This window comes from Conger conger, chromosome 1, assembly GCF_963514075.1.
Source record: "Conger conger chromosome 1, fConCon1.1, whole genome shotgun sequence".
Lineage (NCBI taxonomy): Eukaryota > Metazoa > Chordata > Actinopteri > Anguilliformes > Congridae > Conger > Conger conger.
The window spans coordinates 58299548-58324397 of record NC_083760.1 but is presented as its reverse complement, the minus strand read 5'-3'; the positions used below and the strand labels follow the sequence as shown (position 1 = coordinate 58324397).

General features: G+C 44.1%; 1 protein-coding gene across 1 annotated transcript in view; it reads left to right on the top strand.

The window, feature by feature from the left end:
- The window catches only part of znf407 (zinc finger protein 407), a 211842-nt gene that overhangs the window by 106064 nt on the left and 80928 nt on the right, over positions 1-24850 (top strand). The gene's annotated exons all lie outside the window — the stretch shown is intronic.

Below are 24850 nucleotides of genomic sequence, written 5' to 3'. Positions count from 1 at the left end.
CACAATGGGTAATTCCCATTTGTAGCTCCCCTAGTGGATTTAACAAAGTTTTTCCGTTTTTACAAGGTCACCAAGGGATAGGGAGGCCAAGCTGTGCAGGCTTTCCTCTGCAAAGTAAGCTTTGCGTCGGAAAGTTCAACAAAATTTATTAAGCTTAATATGCTATGTTTTTTTATGGCAGTGGTGAAATTGTGCTTGTTTTCTATCCAATATTTTTAATGTGTGGCTGTAAAGCTTTTCCATTTATTTAATCGTTGTTGGATTTGCCTGAGACCGGAATGTTAAACAATATGTTCAATGTGAAAGAAAGATCATGGGGACTATAATAAATAATGAAATAAACACAATCATTTATCAGCCTCACACCTGGCAGTGAAGCAGCACCTGGCACAGTCTCTACCGTATGTGACGAGCTGAGATGTGCGTGTGTGTGAGAAACACTAACTAACCCCTTGCTTTTATTTACCATGTCTGTCTGTCTGTTTGTCCATATGTCTGTCACACCACTATCTTAATGCCTCTTCGTTCGTTAGCTCACATCTCTTTTTATCCTGTCTGTCGACAGAGTGTCTGTGTATCTGTCCAGTTATCAGTCAGGCATGGACAGGTTCATGAGTTCTGGGACTGATACAGCAAGAGAGTGATGTAGGGGGAAAGGGAAAAGCCAGAGTGATAGAGGTGTGTAGCAGGTAAGGACAGGCCATAGTGATAGAGGTCTGTGACACGTCAGAGCAGGGCATAGTGATAGATGTATGTAGCAGGTAGTGACAGCCCATAATGATAGAGTTATGTGGCAGGTAAGGACAGGTCATAATGATAGAGGTATATGACAGGTAAGGACAGGTCATAATGATAGAGGTACAGTCAGGTCCATAAATATTGGGACATCAACACAATTCTCCTCTTTTCGGCTCTATACACCACCACAATGGATTTGAAATGAAACGAACACGATATGCTTTAACTGCAGACTTTCAGCTTTAATTTGAGGGTATTTACATCCAAATCAGGTGAACGGTGTAGGAATTACAACAGTTTCTATATGTGCCTCCCACTTTTTAAGGGACCAAAAGTAATGGGACAATTGGCTGCTCAGCTGTTCCATGGCCAGGTGTGTGTTATTCCCCTCATTATCTCATTTAAAAGGAGCAGATAAAAGGTCTAGAGTTCATTTCAAGTGTGCTATTTGCATTTGGAATCTGTTGCTGTCAACTCTCAATATGAGATCCAAAGAGCTGTCACTATCAGTGAAGCAAGCCATCATTAGGCTGAAAAATCAAAACAAATCCATCAGAGAGATAGCAAAAACATTAGGTGTGGCCAAATCAACTGTTTGGATACATTCTTAAAAAGAAAGAACGCACCGGTGAGCTCAGCAACACCAGAAGACCTGGAAGACCACGGAAAACAACTGTGGTGGTTGACAGAAGAATTCTTTCCCTGGTGAAGAAAAACCCCTTCACAACAGTTGGCCAGATCAAGAACACTCTCCAGGAGGTAGGTGTATGTGTGTCAAAGTCAACAATCAAGAGAAGACTTCACCAGAGTGAATACAGAGGGTTCACCACAAGATGTAAACCATTGGTGAGCCTCAAAAACAGGAAGACCAGATTAGAGTTTGCCAAACAACATCTAAAAAAGCCTTTACAGTTCTGGAACAACATCCTCTGGACAGATGAGACAAAGATCAACTTGTACCAGAATTATGGGAAGAGAAGAGTATGGAGAAGGAAAGGAACTGCTCATGATCCAAAACATACCACCTCATCAGTGAAGCATGGTGGTGGTAGTGTCATGGCGTGGGCATGTATGGCTGCTAATGGAACTGGTTCCCTTGTATTTATTGATGATGTGACTGCTGACAAAAGTAGCAGGATGAATTCTGAAGTGTTTCAGGCAATATTATCTGCTCATATTCAGCCAAATGCTTCAGAACTCATTGGACGGCGCTTCACAATGCAGATGAACAATGACCCGAAGCATACTGCGAAAGCAACCAAAGAGTTTTTAAGGCAAAGAAGTGGAATGTTATGCAATGGCCAAGTCAATCACCTGACCTGAATCCGATTGAACATGCATTTCACTTGCTGAAGACAAAACTGAAGGGAAAATGCCCCAAGAACAAGCAGGAACTGAAGACAGTTGCAGTAGAGGCCTGGCAGAGCATCACCAGGGATGAAACCCAGCGTCTGGTGATGTCTATGCGTTCCAGACTTCAGGCTGTAATTGACTGCAAAGGATTTGCAACCAAGTATTAAAAAGTGAAAGTTCGATTTATGATTGTTAGTTTGTCCCATTACTTTTGATCCCTTAAAAAGTGGGAGGCACATATACAAACTGTTGTATTTCCTACACCGTTCACCTGATTTGGATGTAAATACCCTCAAATTAAAGCTGAAAGTCTGCAGTTAAAGCACATCTTGTTCGTTTCATTTCAAATCCATTGTGGTGGTGTATAGAGCCAAAAAGATGAGAATTGTGTCAATGTCCCAATATTTATGGACCTGACTGTATATGACAGGTAAGGACAGGTCATAGTGATAGAGGTCTGTGACAGGTAAGGACAGGTCATAGTGATAGAGGTCTGTGACAGGTAACGACAGACCATAATGATAGAGGTATGTGGCAGGTAAGGACAGGTCATAGTGATAGAGGTATGTGGCAGGTAAGTACAGGCCGTTGTGATAGAGGTGTGTAGCAGGTTTGGGTCAAGGAAAAAGTAAATGTGAGTCATTGAGGGTCAAACATCAGACTGCTGTGCTCACACAGCTTGCTGCATTGCTGAGAGTCTGAATTTGTGGTGCTTTGCTTTTTCTTTCTTCTCTAAACTTCTGTAAAAAGTGCATTTTGCCTATGGAAAGGCAGTTTTCCCTTTTTCACGTTTGTCTACATAATTGCTAAAAGTGGCAATGAGCTGTGTGTGGTTTGAGCTAGCCGTGGAAGGATAAGGGGGGTCTAACTCATCATTCACTACCGTTCAGTCCTGCTCCAGCCTGTCCATTCTGCTGTTTTGGCAGCCTCGGAAGCTTACAGGGGTCCGGAGGGGCCGTCAAACAAGCTAACGCCATGTAACTCGAGCACAGGCCTTGGACAAAGGCCAATATTTTTACTACAGTGCAGGGCGCCGTGGTCAGTAAGTGTTGTGGCCGCTTTTTTAGCACAACAACAGACTGGCCTGTCTGGGGGGTGGGGGGCTCATCAGTGCAGTGCTGTGTGGGGATAGCAGGGGGTGGGAGGGGGGTGTTTATATTCCAGAGCGGTAGGTCTCCCTGGCTCCGTACCCCTGTCTGGTGCAGTTGATAGACTAGTGCATTTTGGTGATAACTGTAACAGCCCTTGTTGGGGAAAAGCCTGCTCTGTTTCATGGTGAGGATAATGCATTATGAGAGCTGCAAAGGCCTTCCTGCTTCCAGTTCACATGAGCCTTTCCGTCTCTCCATACCTTTATATATACAATATGTCTGTATCTTTCTGGGTAAACGTCAGTTTGTCTGCTTAGGTCTATGGTGGCATCTGCCTGTTTGCATGTGTGTCTGTCCTTGACTCCGTATACCCACTTATTCAGCCTCTCAGTTTCTATTGTTCTCAGGTACTCATCTGTGTCTCTCTCACTCACTCTCACTCCGTACGAGCGTGTGAAAGCCCGATTGGTTTCAGTCACTCTGCCTCCTTCAGTTATTCCCCCGCTCACTCTCTTGTGCCTTATTGAAATGAATAGGTATTGTGAATGCAGTAACGCTATTCCGTGCAGTATACAGTATGGACAAAAGAGCAATATCAACAGTACATGCACATTGGAAGTAGTTTTATAGTAACTATATATTTGTGAGTTACGTAAGTTAAATATTCAAACTCTCATTAATGTCATTTTGTATTGACAGGAAGATTTAGTGACCAATTATTCAACTTATGTCTACAACCTGTATCTAATTCATCATAAATTTATTAGGTATAATTAGGTGGAAGTTCTCAAACACCCCCCCCTCCCTCCTCTCTACTCTCCCCCCATCCTGCCTCTTTCTCACTGTCCCTCTCCTCTTTCTCTTGCCCACATCCTTCTTGTTCTCTCTCTCTCTCTCCCTCTCTCTTTCTCCCCCCCTCTCATCTGACATCCTTTGCCCTTCTTTGCATATTTGTGTTGGTATGTAATTCTGTGCTGAAAGCGCTAATTGAAAGGAAACGACAGAAAACTAGTAGACACAACCCTTCAGGAGTTTTCACTATGCATCCAGTTTTAAATTCGCTATATATTTATTTCTATTTGAGCTCATTTGCTCTATACATGAAGCAAAATCCACTAATTTATTGTTAAATGTCGATTTTTAATGCATGTCACATTTTTTGTAAAAAATGAATTATCCGCACCTTGTTATAAGTACCTATTTAATGAAACATTTTCCCAGTACTCAGATTGAGTGCCTACTGTCTTCACTCCTTCACACCCAGAGCCACTAACACTGCATGTAAATTGTTACACCAAAGAGCAATAAAGTTCTCCTTAAGTGACTGAAAGTCCTGTAGCACATGGTTTGATGAATTTAACCAAGACCAAATTGATATTGTAATATATGTGGCCACAGACAGAAGTGCATTAAACTGATGCCTCCCTCCGGAACCTGTACATCACCCACTTCTACAGCTGTACGAGTCCCCCCGCTCCGGGATATTTGGGGTTTGCTTCGCTCCGGTTCTGCCCAAAATAACACTCCTCGATAATAATCGAAGGCATTTTTCATCACGGCGCTCTACAGAAAGAGCACGTTCACCGGGCGGCGCTTCCATCTGCTGCGTCGCGATACGGGCGGCGGTTAGGTAACGGGATTTGTGGCCTGGAGGTTACGGGTTCAGAATTCCTGGCGGGACGCGGCTGTGGTGACCTTGAGAATGGCGGTTAACCCGGCTCACCTAGGTAAACGCGCAGCTGCGGGCGTGATTAATATGCCATACGTACGCTAAATACAGGGATGAAAACGAAGCTAAACGAAGTTGCTAAGCGGTGTGCTAGCGCGCTCGCCCCATTCGTAAGGAGTATCCTGCTCTTCAAGAACAAGTGTAGGGGCATTAATAGGACACGGCGTGCTGTAATTATTACCTGCTTGACAGTATGTTGAGTTTAGCACCAACCGACTAGGGGGGTAAGCAAGGGGAACACGTTTAACGGAAACATGCCTGACATGCGTTGTTGTTGTATCCACTCATGGAGGATTGTAAATAGATTATCCTGATATAAGTCTTAGGATGTGCCTTTTAGGGGTTCAGGAAGGGGGTTAAACAGGCTTGGATTTGTATGGGTGCGAGACGATATTTCTTGAGAAAGAAGCAAAATCCCCACGACACGGTGTGATGAACTGTAGGTTCGGCCGTAAACTGTTCTGTCTTGTTATGAGAGATTACCTGAATGGTTTAACCAGAACCGTTTCTGCGTCCCAAATGTACGGTGTGCGAAGTTGCTTCCTGCGTGTATTGGGCTTGCATGTGTGTGTGTGCTTTCCACGGAGCTGTGTGTGTGTGTGTGTGTGTGTGTGTGTGTGTGTGTGCTTTCCATGGAGCTGTGTGTGTGTGTGTGTGTGTCAGTGCGGGGTGAAACACAGTAACCTACTCGCCTTAATAAAGCGCCTTGCAGGAGAGTATCACTTCATCTCCCAAGTAAAAATGTTTTTTGAAGCAGAAATAAAAAAATGAAAAAAAATAAAAGGCCCGCTTGATTATGTGACATCCTCCGGAAGAGAGGGAGAGTTGTTTCCTACATTACTTAGGGAAAAATTCCTTCTCACAATCGAGGCTGTCAGGCCCAATTTGGAGTAACGGTAAGCATGCACCGGCCTCCTGGATATTCTCCCCCCAACACCCCCCACAACCCCCCCCCCCCTCTCCCACCACCATCTCTCCATCCCGCCATCCCTGCATCCCGGGCCTCCCTGGCGCGGATCGCCGCGGTGACAGTTTGATTGGATCATCAATCCTGGCTGTTAACAGCGCTCTTCCTGAACACCTGGGCGGCTAGGGCACATCTGGCTCTTAGCTACCGCGGTTTTAGTGACCCCGTGTGCATTTCCAGCCGTCACTTGCATTAGCACCAAGGATTAAAAATTACCTGCACGCGGAGGCTCCCCTCCAGAGCGGCCGTCCGCCCCCGTCGAAAGCGCCGGCGTTAGCACGTTAGCGCGCCGCGTCACGCCGGGTTTGATTGAGTGCGTGCGCGAACACACGCGTGCTCAGGACACGGATGAGAGCCCGGCGCTTTCTGTTGCGGCGGGGTACTACCGGGCGCAGATGAATTTAGATTCTATCATTTAGCATTACCGTGACGTTAGCACGCTTCACCGGGAACGGGCGCGGGGAAAAAAGCCCCGGCCGCACGCGCTCGGTTGGACTCGCACCCGCCCAGCCGGGCGACCCGCGGAGAGGGGGGTGTGAAAGGGGCGGGGGTTCTGGGCGGGTCCGGCTCCCAGCAGCAAGACTACACTACCCACGGTCCTCGGAGGCAGGCGCCAGGCTGCATTGCATTACTCAGAGCGCTCGCCACTCAGGTGATAAGTTAGCGACACGGCGCCGCCCGCTCCGGCATTATCCGCGTAAACCCAAATTAAGATGACGCTTTTCGCTATTGTTGAATTTATCACCGCCGTAATCCGGTTAAATTTATGGGATAACGGTGATAAAAAACCCAGCGTTTTGCCTTCTCCCCAGCTCCTCAGGTACCGTTCGATTTAATAAACATTTCAAGGCTTTTTCATAAAGCTTGTTTATGACAGGATTGCACCTTGTGCTTTTCACACACATACACACGCATATACCCACGCAGACACACCACCCACACACTAACACACACACACACAGACACACCTTTCTACCCCCAACCCTGTTTCTCACTCCTAGTTCTTGACTAATACATATTGTGCACTTCCTGTTCAGACTATGGTTTGAACTTAATGCATACAGAAGCTGTATCACCAACTGTGGGCTGTACAGTAATATCACGGGATCTACCTGTACCCAGGTTTCTTTCACCCTGTCAATAAACTGTCACTGCGGGTCAAAGACTATTCTTGACCAAACAGGAAGTGCCCTTTGAGTCAGGGCAGGAAGTGTTTGGTGGATTCGTCGATCGGTTTGCGGGATACCGAGCCTTATCCCACAGCACGGCCCCTGTTGCGTTCACGCTACCTTGACTCATCGTCGGAAGCGAGGGATGCCGGCAGACAATTAACCGCATGCCACAGAGAAAAGTACAAAACACTGGTTTGCTAATTTGTCTAATTGTTTCCTCGATTCGGACGATAGTATCGGCGGCGCGGTTATTCCGGGGCCGGCGGGCGGGCGGACGGAACGAGAGTGAGAGCCGACGTCCCCGTTCCCCGCGCTTTGTTGCCGTTATTAATTGCGGCTTCACATTACTTCCCGGCACTAATAAACCAACAATGGTCTCAAACCACCTGAAAAATGAGGAGCCCGGCGCAAGGACAACAGCGTTCAGTCGAGGCGTGGCTCCGCACGGCTCCATGCTCGAGAAGTGGTTGGACCCTGTGACCAAGATTAATGAAACTCAGATGGGTTTTAATTAGTGCAGCTGCGGTCATCAATTACACCCTCCACCCCAATACAAATATTGTTATGTTTGGGAAATTTTTGATTTATTCTATTCTGTATGGCCGGCAGATTTAGATGAATGTGTTCCCATCATAAATGTTCACGGGGATACGACAAAGGGAGGACTGTGCGCGCGCGGGCGGAGGTTTCCGGAACGGGGAGTTAAGCTGGAGGGCACGGTTTCGTTATTTAGAATACCGTCAGCGAGTAGCAGGCGTTAGCGCAGAAGCGGGAAAAACATATATAGTCTGAAACGTTTGAGGTCCTCAAAGAACGAGACAGAACCCCCGACCGTACCTCCCCCCCTCCCCCCCCGCAACCTTATCGGAGTTAACGTCCTAGAGAAGATACCCACAGCACCGTGGCCCAGCTGTGCTCTCTGACTGTTTAGGAGACACTTAATTTGGGCACGCTACGTTAAGGAGCGCGCTCGCTCGCGACCGTTTTTCACTCCGCGTCCGTGGGAAAGCGCGGGGAGAGTGGCGGAGGAGGCAGCGTGACAGGGAGGAGAAATTAGGAGAGGAGAGGATGGAATGGCGAGGGTGTCGGGGGGGGGGGGGGGGGAGGGGTGGTTTATGGTGGGGCGCCCCGGCGGACTCCAGGGGACCGGCCGGCCCGTCCCTCCTCAGATGGGACCGGGGGAAAGAAGATCTGTGGCGGTGTCACTTTTATGAGCGCTGTGGGCAATGCCCCTCGACGGTGATGGAGAACACGCGCACGCCGCATACACACACCGCCGTGTGTTTTTATATACATCTTCAGACAGTTGGGGGATTTTATGTCTTAGCACATATAATCAAGCTTGTGGGAGGAAGGACATGGGCATAAATTTTAAAATGAGGCCAACATTTGTTGCTCTGGGAAATTTTCTATTACATTTTTTTGGGGGGAGAAAGAAAAGAAATGGAAAAAGAATAATCAACAGAAACATTTTTTTTCACTGACGCCAGGTTTTTCATACAGTACACGGTGAGATATGTAATCTTTCATAAGTGCGATCTGTCTGCAAAGTTTTGTTTGCGCCCTTTTCCGGGGGCCGACGCCATGTAGCTTTATTGGCCTCCCACGTTGTTATTTATTAATGCCTTTTCAAGTTTGGCCGCTACGAAATACGTTTTATCATTTTTATCTGAGGACATGCTGAAGAGTTGTAGTGGGCAATAGGAATGTCTTCAGAAATAAACTGATATCAGTGCATCCCGTGCCTGTCACCGTGTTGACTTTGAACCGCTTGTCTACGTGCTGCTCTTCCGAAACATACTGGGCCAGTTACGCAGAGACAAGATTAAACCTAGTCCTGGACTAAATTCAATTTTCGATGGAGATTATCCATACAAACCTCAATTTAGTCCAGGACTAAGCTTAATCTGTCTCTGGCTCTTTGTTTTTACAAACTAGTTTTATAATACCGGCATTAACAACAACAACAACAACGGTCATCATGGTCAGTTTCTCCTTTGCATTTAGTTATATTTAGTTAATTTAGTTTCATTCATTTGGAATTTCAGTGTGCATTTGCCAGCCTGTCCCATCTCTCTCGGTTCTTTGTGATTCTGGAGAAGCCAGACTAGAGCGCGTCTTCTGGAGCCCTAGAGCGTCTTCATTTCAGTTTGCGGTGCTCCTGCTGACCTGTGCAGTCCCTGTGCAGGTGAGGGGGGTCAGAGGTGCCTCATTAGAGGCAGGAGTCACTCCTGTAGGACGAGGCTGATGGAGAGCACTGGAGGAAATGCTCGTTCCCTGGGCTTCTTTACGCTTTGCTCCAGAGCCACCGACGGACCGGTCTGGAATTGTTCTGGACAAAGGGGTGCGACGCTCTTCGATGTGTGCCTTTGTTACTTTAAGTTGTATGTACTCATCCTCTCATAGACCACTCAAAAAAACTGCAAAAAAAGAAAAAAGAATATTTTAGTCTTATATATTGAGACTTAAAATCTTATTCCTTTAACTTTTTTTGCTACTGTAAATAATATGAAAATATTGCCAATGATAGTTTGACTCATTTCAAGATTTGCCAGTGGAATAAGATTTCGCTTGTCAAGCAAATCTCATCTCAAGATTTGCTAATGGAATAGGAAAACGTCACTTGTCAAGCAAACATGAACTTAAAACAAGCGAATATTTTCTACTTGACAGAAAAAAATAAGATCTTAAGTCTTATTACAAGACACTTTTTGCAGTGCTGTAAAAAGATCTCAATAAAATATAGCTTTTTTGGTAAAAAAATATGTTGATCTTTTGATTGGCTGTTCTAAAAGCTATCAGTACAGGCTGAGGGCTGCTGGTGACCAGCCGGCTTTACAGTGCCAGGTGTTAGGGCATAAAGGGTTCATGGTCTACTTATAGAGAGATATTATGCCTCCAGAGGATTGTATGTGTGCATATTACCTGAGTATTCTTCAGAAAATAACACTTCGTTTTTGTGGGGGGGACTATTTCCTATGGTGCATGCATATTGAGACTATTCACTCGACGGGAAGTAGTTTGGCTTCCTATGTCAGCAGTGCAAGAGCATGGGTCTTTGGGAGTAAAGAGTTAGTGCCACTTGACTGAGAAGGAAGAAGTACCGGCACATTACAAAAACTGGTATTTATTGTTGTGATAAATACAAATAAATGAATATGTTCATATGCGCAACCTGGATTGTGTTTCCTTACTTACTTGAAGTGCATTTTCTTGCTTCAGACCACAAACCGTGAAGGCCCCCATACCCGCCATTGTAATCCCTTACTGTAAAGGAAGCGGTTTGCCAGCAACTTCTATAAGTATCAAAAATATCCTTCACTATAATATAAAAAAAGCCCACAAAGCAAAACCATCACTTTACTCCACCGCCCCCTCACGAACCTTGACTCGTTTCTCCTCTCCCGTAAGCGGTTGAGATAAATAATATTTCATTTTTTTTTTTCCGAGTGCCCAAAATAATGCCGCTCATTAGTTGTTTACGTTGGGGAGCAGCGGCGGTTCTGCGCGGAGGCTAACGGAGTTGAGCGGGGCCTCTCCCCGGTGAGTGCGTGCGCTCGACAGAGACGCGTGGCTCCGTCGCGCCGCGCGCCGTGCGCCACCGCTGCCCTCTGACTCCGCGCGAAGGCTGAGTGTTGTAAATTTTTCATGAAGAGGCCCCACTTTGTAAACCGGCAAACAGAAATAATGTTTTAAATGCAATCATTGTCAGCCCCGAACAATGTCATTTATCAAGGGAGCCTTTTGGACTGTACAATAAGTTTCACATTATTAATACAATTTTTCATCTTGTGTCAGGTCCCTGATTTATGGCTTGTGTGTGATCTAAGGTGATCATTGAATTATAATTCAAGTAATAAGAGGCCCCGGTTCTTTCTGCGGACTGCCCCTCCTTTCTCCGTTTGCTGTTGTGCCACCAAGCCAATTTGCTAAACAACCGTAGGCTAAATGATGCAGCTCCCTAATTCGAAGCAAGGCCCACTTTAATTAGATAAGGGATAAAAACTCATTATTCTAAAATGATATGGAGCAAAGTAAATATCCTAGCGCATGTGTGGGCGCTGTTTAATGTGACATGCACAGCCTAAACATACGGACTGCACGCTGTTACGGCTGAATGATTTACAATAAGATGCACTTTGATGCATAGACTTTACCTTTTATTAAGTGTGCATCACGGTTACTTGCTCAGTAATTTCCCCCTGTATTTAATCAAAATCCATATCGGAACACTTGTTCTGACTAGTACTGAGCATATACTAAATGCAAAAAAAAAAAAAAAAAAATAGCGTCCATATTTTTTGCCTTTTGCCTCGATGACTGTAGAACATCCATCTTCTGCTCTCCGAGCACCCCCGAAGAACGCGGTGAATGTTTTAAATCACACGTCTTTAGTATGAATTTGGCAAGTTATGAAAGAATAGCGATTTATAATATTGCTATTTGAGGTTTAACAAGAAACCTTGTGTGTAATATTAGACTAATCTAATATTTGTGTGTTTCTTCAAGCTTATGGGATTCGTGCCGTAAATAATTGTGCTGCTTTAAAGGACTTAAACTTTCTCTTGTGATGTGGAGATAGAGAGGGTTATTTTTGGTTTGAAAGTGCAATGAAAGCATCGTTGCAGTTATCTGCCCATATTTGAAATATGCTGGAACCCGGAAATTCAATTCTCATCAGTGTTGGTTAAATTTATGACAGTCATATTCTTAAAAGATAATAACATTTATTGTATTTATCATCCTTTCCTGTGTCTGAGAGTGCAAAATAGTACAGAAAACATAAATATTCCTCCACCTGCAGGTAGGCAGTTTGAATTTAATGAAAACTTTGGCTGTAATTTGATTTAAGATGCACTAATGTGGTTTGATGTCTGAGGGAAAAACAGTGATACCGCTGGCTTATGTTGTATTTCTACGCCATTTCTGCTTTGTTACCACAATTTTGACAAAGAGTGCGGTGCTTTATGGCTGTTTCCGTGATTTACCGTGGCTGATATTCATATTAATGCTAATTCTTCCAGACACTATTTAGTGCCTGCTATATATATTGTTAATTGGTAGGGCTCTATATAGGATGCATAAATACAGAAGTGTGGATTCCAAGCATCTGTCCCAATTTGTTCTTTTTTTACTTACTGCAGTAAGGGCGTGTTGAATCCAAACTTTGACCTGCCTGTTGAACACAAATTACAAACTCAGTACTCGCAGTATAACCCCCGGTTTTGTGACTCTGGCTTCTGGTGGAGTGCCAGTCAGTACACTCACACTCACACTCACACTCACACTCACACTCACACTCACACTCACACTCACACTGACTTTCAGCTTTGAGTGTGCACTGTAGCTGCTTTGATATACAGGAGGCCTGCAAACTCAGAGCCAAATCCATGTCTCTGAGAGGATGCCATCCCTCCACTTTTTTTGGTGTTGACCCCTTCCGCTCTGTCTCCCACTCCCAGACGTATACTGTCCCCCTGCGTCACGTTTAGAAAATGGTTGAATATTGTCAGTAATTCTGGTGTCAGCCATAATGCAGAACACCACCTCCCCCGAATTATTGGCAAGGTAAATTAGATAAATAATTCTTAATAACCCCCTGCTGCCCCCCCCCCCTTCATCCTATGTGGGACTTTTCTCACGTATGGCCGCAGTCTCTGGGTGCACTGTCAGGAAATTAAACATAGCATTTCCAGTATGAAATAATGTTGAATGATAATGAAGACGTTGAACGATAATTAGGGAGACAATGATGATGATGACGATGATGGTGATCGTTTTTTTAGATCCATTTATCTACTTATCATTTATATTATCTTTTTATGTAGCGCTGGGATTGTTCACCCAATGCACAGTACACATTTTATATATTATTATTGTTATTATTATTATCATTATTATTATTATTATTTCCCCATCAATCCCAACTAAAATACTACAACCGCAAAATTCAGTTAACTACCATCTATGCATTAAAAAAAGCCCCACAACACTAAAATTACTGCAATAAAACAACAGCAGCAACGACGACTTCAAGGCTCCCAAAAACTCGCCGACCCGGCTCTCCAGCCCCGGACGCAGAAGCGAGCGAACAGGGTCCCCTCCCGGTGAACTTTGCGACCTCTTTAATTACGGCAGAAGTTTGTTCGGGGCGCAGTCCCGCCGCAGTGGCAACAGCGCTACGCTGCGTGCGCTAGCCGGTGAAGGATGGGATGCAATATAACGGAGGCAATAATGCAATCATCTCACGGGGATCCGTCCCTTCCGCGTCCCTGGTGCCACGTTTCACACACACCCCCCCAACTCTCTAAGTTATGGGTAAAATAACAGGGAAACCATATTAAGATAACAATTCCTGATTGTTCGTCAGGCTTAAGGGATTTACACGCGCAGCCTCTTTTATCTAGTCCACCGTGTTCATTAAATTGACAATTTGTGTTTGCCCTGCAGCACGGTAAATAGGATTTCGACAAAGGGCTTTTTTTTTTTCTTTTTTCTTTTCCCCTCCTCATCCTTTCTCAGGATTGAAGGTAAATAAAAACGTCACGCGTCTTTGTTTTTTTCCCGTCCCCCGTTCAGCCTAAGCAGGGCCGTAGTTATTGTCTGTTCGGCGGAAGGTGCCGGCGAAGGTCGGTTTCGCGGGCGAACGGCACGTTCTCCGGCCGGCTTTTCCGCTCCGCGGTAACCTTGGTTACGAGCTCCCCTCCGGCGCGCTTCCGAAGTTTTGTTTGTGATATCACCGGTGCCATTTGTGTGTTCTCCGGGCTGGTGTGTTTCTGAAATGGATGAACTGTGAACTTGTCTGCAGACGTGACAGTAACACGCACCGTATACCGATTGATCAGGACTTTTGGACCGTGTTTTTGCGGACGATATCCCCGCTTTCCGGTTTGTGGGGAAATAATTTAGGTCGTGAAAAATGCTTGTTGTCCTTTTTGAAGAAGTAAACACGTTTTTGATACATTATTTTGTTAGATTTCTTCCTCACACTGTATGAGGGTGAGAATCAGTATGGATAATAAATAATTATTAACTGCATGAATTTTGTTATTTCCGTGGCCTGTTCTTGTTCTGTTATTGTGTCGGCAGGGTGGTTGGAATGACACCAAACGACAGCAGTTATGTTCCCTTACAGAAAGCAGTGTGACACGATTGCATCAGTGTTTCGAACAGAATGTACATTATGGCGTGCTTGTGCCGTGTTCAGAGGGACAGGCTATGTCTGAAATGTGTAAGGCCTGCAGAATCTTTACTGCGTGAGTTACAAGGTCATTTTGACAAACCGGAAACAAAAAAAAGTTTTCGAAGTTTCACTGCATTTCCCAAACGGAGACTTCTTAATTCATTAGCTTTGTCTGTATTATATATATATATTTTTTTAGAAGTTAATGAAACAAAAAAAACAAAAGTAATATTTCCAAACTGGAAGGGTTGCAGTACATTCCCGAAACTGAGACTTCTTAATTCATTAGCTTTATCTGAGCTTTCCTTTTTTTCTTTGGAGTTAATGAAGTCAAAAATCACAGAGAAAATCAATCATGTCTCCCTGTTGTTAAGTTTCATGTATTGACAAAATATGGATGTCACACTCACTGCCTCTCTCTTTGGATCCTCTGACTCTATATTCCTCTTAATCCTCTCTTTATTTTTTCTGCATTATTTCTTTGCTGCTATTTCTATCCCTCACTGGCCCTGGCCGCACGGGGAGAAGTCAGACGGTGATTGTTACTGGTTGTTGTTTTGTGCTGATTATTGCGTGCCCTGCCGCTGTTGTCTTGGCATCAGGGCGGCGATGACAGCCGCATGAACTCATGTTCAGGGGCCGGTGTTAGCTCAGGAGGTAAGAGCGGTCGTCTGGCAGTCGTCTGGTTGTGTCGAAGTGTCCCTGAGCAAGTCACCTTACCCCCGATGAGCTGATTGGTGCCTTGAATGGCAGCCTTTCACCGTGTGAGTGTGAGTGTGAATGGGTGAATGAGAGGCATTCGTTGTAAAGTGCTTTGGATGTAGGCACTATATAAATGCAGTCCATTCTCAAAAGATTCAGTCCCATGTCTGCGTTAATGGTCAGAGAGAGCCATCTTGACCAGCGACTGTGGGCTCATTCTAATCGCGTATTTTTCTCCTCTTTTTTGTTTTTTTACTCCAGAAATCAACCATTTTAAGGAGATTCCAGCCTGTTAAATGTTCCTTCTAGGAGCTAGAAGTAGAGTCTAGGAGCTCCCGATCTTTGCTTTGAGCAAGGAAGCCTCAGCACATAGTATTTTTCCAGAAAGCCTGACGTATAAGTAATCCTCCGACGTGGCTTCAAACTGACTTTTGAAGGAGCGAGGGCTTTCCGGTTGCCTAATTCATGGTTTCTCGATTTCCCCATCTTAATTCATTTTTCTTTCTTCCGTGCCTCTTTTTCTAGCCTTTCCCGATGGCTGGAGTTAGGAGTAGAAAAAAGCAAGAAAAAGAAAAAAGAGGAGGAAAATAAGCCACTGAAATGAGTCCTGTGAGTGGATAAACAAGAGGGGCTGTCCTCAGACAATGCCTGTTCGGAAATGTAGCGTTATAAAAGGAATCGCTCATTTCCTTTGTTCTTTTTTGTTGTTTTGTGTTTGTTTTCTTTCTCTCCTCTCTGTCCTCAGCCGTTCTTTTGGTCTTTTCATTAGCTGCCGTGCGTGTGGTGGGTGGCCGGGCGATGGCGGTGATGCTAATGACGGTAATTACGCTGATGGCGGTGCTAGCGTGATCTCGGAGACGGGGGCAGCGGGAGGAAGGCGAGCGCTCGCGCGCGGTGGCGGGAAATATCCGAGCGACGTAGCCGCCCAAACCTGGGGCCAGATGCTAGGCCCCGCGTACTGGGAGCCCTCGCCGTCAAAATCATGATCATAACCGTAATCGTGCCTCCGAAAGGCACGGCTCAGTGGCCGTAGCGGGCACAGTTTCCGCTGTAACACCTGAAGGATTCTGGGCTTACTGGTCCTCCATACGGGCTGGTCCTGATGGAGGACTGTAGTCCTATGGAAGGGGATCCAGCTCTTTTCCTAAACGGGGGGGGTCCCCACACTGAGTCCCCAGAGGTCTGCGATAAAACTGGAAAAAAAAATTGGTTATAATGCCTTGCATTTATTTTATTTTTTTACTTCAGTATGCCTTTTAAACCTTCAGACACAATAAACCTTGTTTGATGTTTTGGCCTTGGTTTAGTTAATTATTTATTTAATGTATGTAATTTGCGCTTCAGCATTCAGTAACAAAACGTCAATTGAATTTGGTGTTAGGATCAGATGACATCAAAACTGAGCTTTACAGGCATAGGTGGGAGTGGTCTCGCAGTGACGGACAGGGGGAGGGAGGGGCCTACAGTGAGCCTGTTTATAAAGTGGGCTACACTTGAAATACGCCATCCTATCCTGTCTTATTCTTACAGCAGTAGCTGTTATTCAGAGCGACTTCCAAAGCTTATTATCCTAAAAACGTACCACCCGTTTCTACTTCTGGGTATTTACCAAATCGGTTCTGATACAAAACCTTCCCCAGGGTTAGTGTACAGTGTCCCACTTGAGCTTTGAACCTGCTGCCTCCTGAGTTACAATTACGGTTCCTCAAGCCGTCCCCATGGCTTCCCACCGCTGAAGTCAGGCTCCCTCTGCTCACCACCGCGCGGTCTCAGACACGGCCCGCTTGCAGCCAGCCATTCTGTTTGTTTACGCGTCTCTCCGTAATGTAAACGAATGCGGTGCGTTTGTTTGTGTGTATACTTTCCATCAGATTATTTAATTTACTGGGATGTTCTACAGACAGTGTAGATGGATCTGCATCAACTTCCTGTCAGTCACGCTAATGGGAGGCTGGCGTACGGACAACTGTTGCGTGTCTCTGTGTGCGCTTGTGTACATGCACGTGTGTGTGTGTGTGTGCAGTGTGTGTCTCAGTGGGTGTGTGCGCATGTACCGTATGTATACGTACACATGCATGTATATGCATGTTTCAATGTTGAAATATTTTTATAGGTAAGATCCTGTAAAGAGCAAGAAAACATTATTGTCTATACAAATATATCTCAGACTTATCAACTCAACGTATTTTTAAAGGCTTTGTTTGCGAGTTTGCGTTAAGTACAGATTTCAAGGTGACATCAGCAATGTCCTTCCAAAGGCTCAACCCTCTGATTAAGACCATACTTCTGTGCTGTCCCATGTCAGAGAACCTGCAACCAGACACATTCCCCTTGTCCAGCAGACAACTGCAGTGCCCTCAAAGCGCATTAGCCACACAGAACTCTATGAGAGCGTATCTACAGAGTGAACGTAGTTCATTGTTTTTGCAGACAACGAAACCAAAACATTGTTTTTAACTCGAGACTGAGCTGTCATCGGCCGAGCTAGGGGCCGCATTAATCCCGGGTAACGAAGTTGGCCATGTTTTTCAGGAAGAGGTAATCCGAAATTAAACCTTTTCTTAATATTTCACCGGCGATTCCTAATTCCGTTTGGATCGACTCCCGAGGAAACCCGTGACTGCTACTCGCATCTGCTCATCCGTTCGGATCTGCCTCATGACAGCTTTAAAGCATCGTCAGCCTTCGCTAATATCTGTCTGGCCTGGGCCATTGGCATCGTTTAATCTTCATTCTGTTCATTTAGTCTGGACTCTTGCTGGCCCTGGATTGATGATCTCAGCTGAGCGCCATATGAATGGGGTCGCCAGAGTGGGGTTTTTTTTCTGCAAATGTAGAGGATTTGAAAAATCCTTGGGGTCGCTATCATAGGTAAAAATTGTTGTTAGTAGCTAATGGTTGGTAGTTAGTAGTAATGGTTATTAAAATAGTTTTGAAACTTAGTTTGGGGGTCTGTCAGAGTCTGTTCTGTGGGTGGAGTATCCAAATCATCTGTCAACACTGCCTGTAGGTTTATTGGGGAGAAGAGGAGGCCGAGACAGTAACAGGGTTTTGGAGAGAAGACCTTTTGGGCAGTGATCAGTCAGAACCTGGAGTGCAGTGTTTACAAGTATGGTCAAGATTCTGCTCTCTATTTCCTGCCTTGAGTTATGAAGATTTGGTCAGGCTTTGCAATAAGGTTTATGAAATGGCATTAACTGGTGTAATTGTTAATCATTAATTAATGATGTACAAATGCATTAATTAAGCGCTGACTTTCCATTAGTTAATATATTTAACTACTAACTATTGTGTTACATTAATATTTATACTGTACATTAGCAAACCATAGGATAGTCTTATAATTTGTTAACCATTAACTGTTTTTTTCAATTCCAGTATTAATTGGCCTTAACTAATGTTAACATGAATTAACCCCTTAAGTCTAAAAAAAAAAAGTGAGGGTAAGAGGCATTCATTCCATTTTTCAGGGTGCAAGTTTCAATCACTATGGTTACAGGATATACCATTTGAAAGTGTTAAAACTCACGGTGCTATCTGTATTACCTATTTTAAGATGCCATTGCTTCAGCGACAACAGTTCCTTATTTAAAACATGTGGCTGGTAAAACAAGTGTGGGTGGGAACTCAACTTCTCTGCATTTTGGAAATCCATATACTACAAGAAATAAGGTAATGTCAGTGTCCAGTGGACCCAAATGCATAATAGTTTCTCATTCTAAAGATTGTTGTCCATTTCGTGGTTGTATACTTCTACAAAAGTACTTGGACAAATAAATTGTATTATCTACGTTTTGTATAGGCTCTCTCGAACACAATGAGACGAAGTACAACCGTCTCTGACCAGTTAACTTAGTTGCAGAGTAAATTCATTACCCCCATCCGTGTGTAAGAAACTTCAGTTCATTAAAGAACCGACTATGGGCATGTTATTGAAGTGATGACTAAAAAGCATTTTACCTAATAACATTACATTTACAGCGGTGTATAATTTGTTAGGTTTGCATAAAACAAGCATCATTTGTTTGCCTGTGTAATGAAAGTAGCTGTCGGTGTTGCGCTACTGCAAGAACAGTTTTTATGGCGAAAAAGTTTTTTATGACATAAAAAAAAAAAGAAGAAGAATTTTTGCGATGCATACATCTAAATAGAGGACTTCCTTTGGAGAAGTTCTAATGAATCTCGTCTGATTGAGTACTTCTGAGGAAGACACCATTGTCAACAAAATAGAGGACATTTTCAGTGACATGCCCCCATTTTATATCGGTGAGCATCTAAATACATTCTCACAATATTTTATTATTATCCAGTATGCTTAGAAATAAGGAGCCAGTCTGCATTTGAATAATAAATAGCATGTGAAATTATGGAATGTGTTGGCTTGGTTATGGGGGTTGGGTATTCGACAAAAACTTCAATCAATGAACCTCAGTGAATATATTCATATGCAAGAAGGTATTATTGTACTTGAGGAGGGTGACAGGTGGGGGGGAAGTGCAACCACTTTTTTTTCAGGAAAAAAATTCAGTATTTTGCACATCATACGACCCATAATATAATTTAGTGTCCTTTTAGAGTGTCCAAATCTCTTTTTTTGGGAAACTGTCTAGATATAGATTAGAAAAAACAATGTAGAATGCTCATTTTTGGTGATAATGTCCTCAAAATGGGATTTGTCCAGTGTTGTGACTTGGCTCCATTGTGTTTCTAAGTGCACCAGCCACAGCTACATTAAGCTGTATCCAGTCAAAAACAGAACATATTTTCAGTAAGAAAAAATGGATTTGAAATATATGAACAAAGCTGTACAGATTAACTTCTAGTTAATTAGTAATTTACATTAGTTAATGCTAATTAATGTAAACTTATTGTAAAGTGTTACCGAAAATCTTAATAGTTGCCCGTTAGATTTGTTCTCGTAGAGTAGATTTTTGCACTGAAGCAGTGAACATTTCTGGTCTGTTTGTCTAAGGCTATGTTCACGTAGGCTGGCTAATCTGTGTCGATTAAAATGCTTCAATTCTTTTAAATACATTTGATTAATTTGAGTTTTCCTCCTAAGGGTTGTTATCTGAAAGAAAACATATCAGTGATTTATTTTAAGACTATTTTACATGTATATTTAATAAGAGCTTGAAGTATTTGCTGACTTTATGGAAAAAAAAGCTAACATGCATTCGCAAATTAACCCCAGTGAGTGTTCTCTGATCTTTGTTTCAATAAAACTATGTGAACGGCCAAAGTTGCGAAGCTGATTTATAACCGCCTGGTTCGGTCCATTAGAACATTCTCATCTGATTTTATTTACTCACAGAACCACCCTCCCCAACGGTTTGCAAAGCCCAGAAACTCCCTAATAGACAGTTTCAAGATTGCCCTCAAATCACAGAACTGGAGGCTATGACTTTGTCTGAAGGACAGTGCAACTTCTTTTCTCTCCGCAAAGCCCCAACATCGGTCAGATGGACCTGCCAATCACGGCCGGCGGCGCGTGACCTCATCGGGTGATGCGAAACCGTGAACTCAATTAGGGCGCCAGGCATGACCCATTCCAAAATGGCCTTGTAGCACAAACCGCCTTTGATTGTCACTCTGCTTTATATCGGCGTGCCCTCCAGCATGTATCCTCTGCTGTGCGGGTGGGGGTCGGCGGGGGGTGGGGGGTCTGGTGGTGTGTGTGCGGTTGGGGAGGGGGGGGGTAGAGAAGGTATCAGGGCCCCCTAGGGCAGAATTGAAGTCGGAGGAAAGGACTTCCTCTGCTTTTGTTCTGTTGAACCCAAAAAAAAGGAACATCTTTAAATGATAATCGGCATTCGCGGACAGACGACGCGTTTTTCGCAGCTCTGACAGCGTCGCGGTCTCCGCTTGCTTATCTCCGCATCTGCGCCTGCCTCCGCCACCAGTCACACAACCATCCCCGGAATTAATACCTCCCATCCAGGAGAGCAGGAAAAGTGGAGCGCAAAAAAAAAAAAAAAACACAAAGACTCAAATCCCTGTTTGTAATTAAGATCCAGGGTACAGCCTTTAATTTGTTTGATGTGAGATGCTGATGAGGGCCAACGAACAACAACAACAACAGGAATAAATGCAGCGGTAATTATATTTAACAAATGGCAGCTTTGAATAGGGAAAAAGGTTCTTTTCCCCCCTCTCTCTCCGCGCCGGTGTTGTTTTTGTGTTTTTTTTTTGCGCGTTGCGAGACGGCGTATGCATATGCATGCGCCAGCCTGTCGAACGGGCGAGATCTGACACGCGGGAGCAGGATCAAAGAACGCTATCTGATCTCGTAAAACGTATTAAAGCTCCGCTCATTTCGACATGAAGTATATCGATTGTTGTGGGGGAAGATTTGCATGAACTGAAGGCACGGGAGACACGAACGGAGGAGTCGTTCAAACCGCGCGTTTACGCGGGAGATAAACAATTGCCTGTTTAGCGCATAAAACAAGAATGTCGTGCATAATGTTTACAATAAAAGATAGCATCTGTTCGCCCGCATTATATATATATTCTCATAGCCGGAGGCACGATGCTCCATAAATACTTGCGGAAATGAATGGATATACGTATGTATACAGTATATCTCAGGAATAACGTGGCTGTCTAAACTTTGTGAGGTGGAATGCGTGAAGGCCTATTAGTGTGACGTAGGGAGAGCTGATGGTATCGTTCTGTTGCTTATTATTATACATTTTACTTCCACCATTCCCCTTATGATCTCAGTTTGAATATTGATATTGTCATTTTGTCTGTCAATCCTTAGGTTGTTGTGTTTTGAGTGAGTGTGTGCATGCGTGTACTGTACTGTGTGTTTATGTGTGCATGCATTTGTGTGTGTATGCACCTGTGCGCATGTGTTTGTGTGTTTGTGTGTTGTGTGTGTGTGCCTGTACACATACTTTCACTCGTATCCAGCTGCTTGCGCTTGAGATTGTTGGAAGTTTCCGGAAAGCCCCGGGAGTGAAAGTGTGCATGTAATCAGCTCTTAGCGGATTTCTCTGAGAACAGGGGCAAACTGAACACCAGTGGCACAAACTCCGCTGCCCTCTGTGCTCAGGCCAAACTGACAGTCATCTGCTGGCGACGCGGTGCTATTTGTGAAAACGCACGTGGTCTGGCGGGAGTTGAGCTGCCAGCTAACTTTCTCCGCTTCTGATCACTCATTCTATACCTCACCATCTCCTGGGAGACCACCTGCCTCTCTCCCTCTCTCTCTCCCTCTCTCTCTCCCTCTCTCTCCCTCTCTCTCTCTCCCTCTCTCCCTCTCTCTCTCTCTCTCCCTCTCTCCCTCTCTCCCTCTCTCTCTCTCTCCCTCTCTCTCTCTCCCTCCCTCTCCCTCTCTCTCTCTCCCTCTCCCTCTCTCTCTCATTTCTCCTCCATTCTCAGGGACTATATTCAGAGCTCTGCTGAGCTCCGGCAAGCAGCTTGATGGAGGGTTGTCTAATCCCATAGGCCACTTCTGTCTGTTGTACAGTACCGTCGCAAGATTGCACTTGAGAAGTAAGCACATGTCATACGGCGGGCTATTGACAGGGCCGATTTATCAAACTTCCCCCCTCCCCTCCCCTCTCCGCACGACGGAAATTGGTTGGCTTTTCCGCGGCAGTCTTGCCGCGCTCAGGTTCCACGAAGCGATGGAGGTAACACGCGGCCGCTCTGTTTGTCTGGAAGCTCCTCCGGTCCCACAAGCACCTGCATCCCAACAGTACAAATCATGTTGAAGTATATTTCTGGTGTACGATTCCGCCCCGTAGGACAGCGATTGATTCGGAAACGCGCCGCCTTCCACTTCTTCTTACCGGTCCGAGTAAAGAAGGCATTGAAGTTTAAACGGTCTGGTGACAGGTGGGACAGTACCTTCTGCTCTTGTTCCGTATTGTAGAGCGATGGGTTTGTCTGACCGTGTTCATCTAACCAGACCTGCGATAATCTGCAAGTTAAAGCACATACACTGCAAGAGATAAGTCATCTGAACACGTATTTTAGTCTTATATTTAGACTTGAAATCTTACTTATGAGACAGTTTGACTCATTTCAAGATTTGCCAATGGGATATTGTAAGGCAGTTTCATTCATCTAGCAGAGAGTAACTTAAAACAAGCAAATATTTTCACTTGAGAGGAAAAAAATGATTTTAAGACTTGTTACAAGACTAAAACACTTGTCAAGACAGCCCTTGCAGCCTTTCCAGTGTTTAACTTCCATCATTTACTTCCATCAGGGGTGAAGGTGAATATGTGTATGTTTGAGTACACGTTTTGAAAAATTCGGAAACTGAAATGCAAAACTGAAATGCTATGAATTTACAAGAAGCCAACTTGCAGTTTGGTGAAAAAAAAAAACAACAACTTATAAAACAGCTGTGATGTCATCCACTGAGCAGAAAAGGGAGCATTGTGCCAGTCTTCTTTTAACTCTTTGTACTGGAGGTGGAATTAATATGCCTTTCCTAGAACCATACCCAAAACACACACAAGGTTAAAATTCATGAGGTTCATAGTACAAGAGAGTGCATTAGATACAGTCGGTGTGCCGATATTAAAATCCACTAGCTCTGGGTGTGGCTATAGGCTTTTTCACTGTTATTTTGGTGTTGAATGCCAAATGTTGGTAAGCTTGCCTGAGGTAGCAACAGTAACCGTGGTCGGTGGGATGGCATTATTACATCACCTTAGTTGTCCTGCTCTGTCAGAGTGCTACACTGAGATCATTTAGCTGTGATAAACCCTGCCTGGATTCTGGGTTTCTAGAACCATCCATCAGACTTCCTGCTTGATTCCGTGCTGACAGGAGTGAAAACAGGAACCCACAGACCTCTGGCAGACATTATTGACTCATGATGCTGAATGTAAAATGTAGCGTTTCGAGCGTGTGTTCTGTTTACTGTTGGGCTGTCAAAAATGTAACCGTGATTAATCCCACAATTTCAATAGCTGACCGTGATTAATCGCGTCTATGTTTGCACGTTAGAATCACATACCGCTTTTTATTTTGACAATTGTTTTAAATAAACATTAAGTCCCAATGCGGTTGCGATAGAATGTTTGGATTGGAAGTTAAATAAACACAACCACGAAACCGTGAACTTGTGATCTTATTTTAATGATAATTTCCCTAATTCAGTGCAGTCACAATTAATACTGGCGCTTTCCTAATGATATTGCGCAGAAACGGGGTGCCGATGCCTGATGTTTATACGTTTTCTGAAAAAATAAAATAAAATCATTGAGACAGTCTAGTAAAAAAATAAATAAATAAAAAAACTGCCCTGCTGTTTGGCTTGTGAGTGGCACTTATGCGATACTGAAATTTCATTTGACCAAAACTACAGATTAATTTTATCAGCCGAGCCGTCTGGGAGTCTTTTAAAACTAAATGAGCCGCTCAAAAGCCGGTTTCATTATGTTTCTCCATTACCACCATCTCTTAGATAGAACACAGCCTGCAACGTCCACCGGCGAGCTTTTGCCAACTACAGGTGTGTGAAAAATCAGAATAAGGAATTAATTTAATGTAATTAATTGCGACAGAAAAATTAAGGTATTATCTATTCAAAACTTTAATTTTACGCATTAACATGCTAATGTTGACAACCCTCATTTACTTCAGATGTTTAAGTGCTGCATAATGCTGATGAGCCAGTACTAATAATCATAAAACTGAAGTCGAAAAGTAGCACGTTTTAATTATTTTTTTTACTTGTTAAATACACGGCTGCAAAGCTATCTTGTCATAGCCAAGCTCAAAGCACTTTCGCACGTCGCTCTGGATAAGAGCGTCTGCCAAATGATGTAAATCCTGTGATGTAAATGTAAGTGTGAACTGTTGTTAATGTGAGGAAATGATAAAGCGGAGATGTGAATGGGCTGGTTCGTGTAACTAACCTGTACCTGTGCTTCTGGATGGACAGCA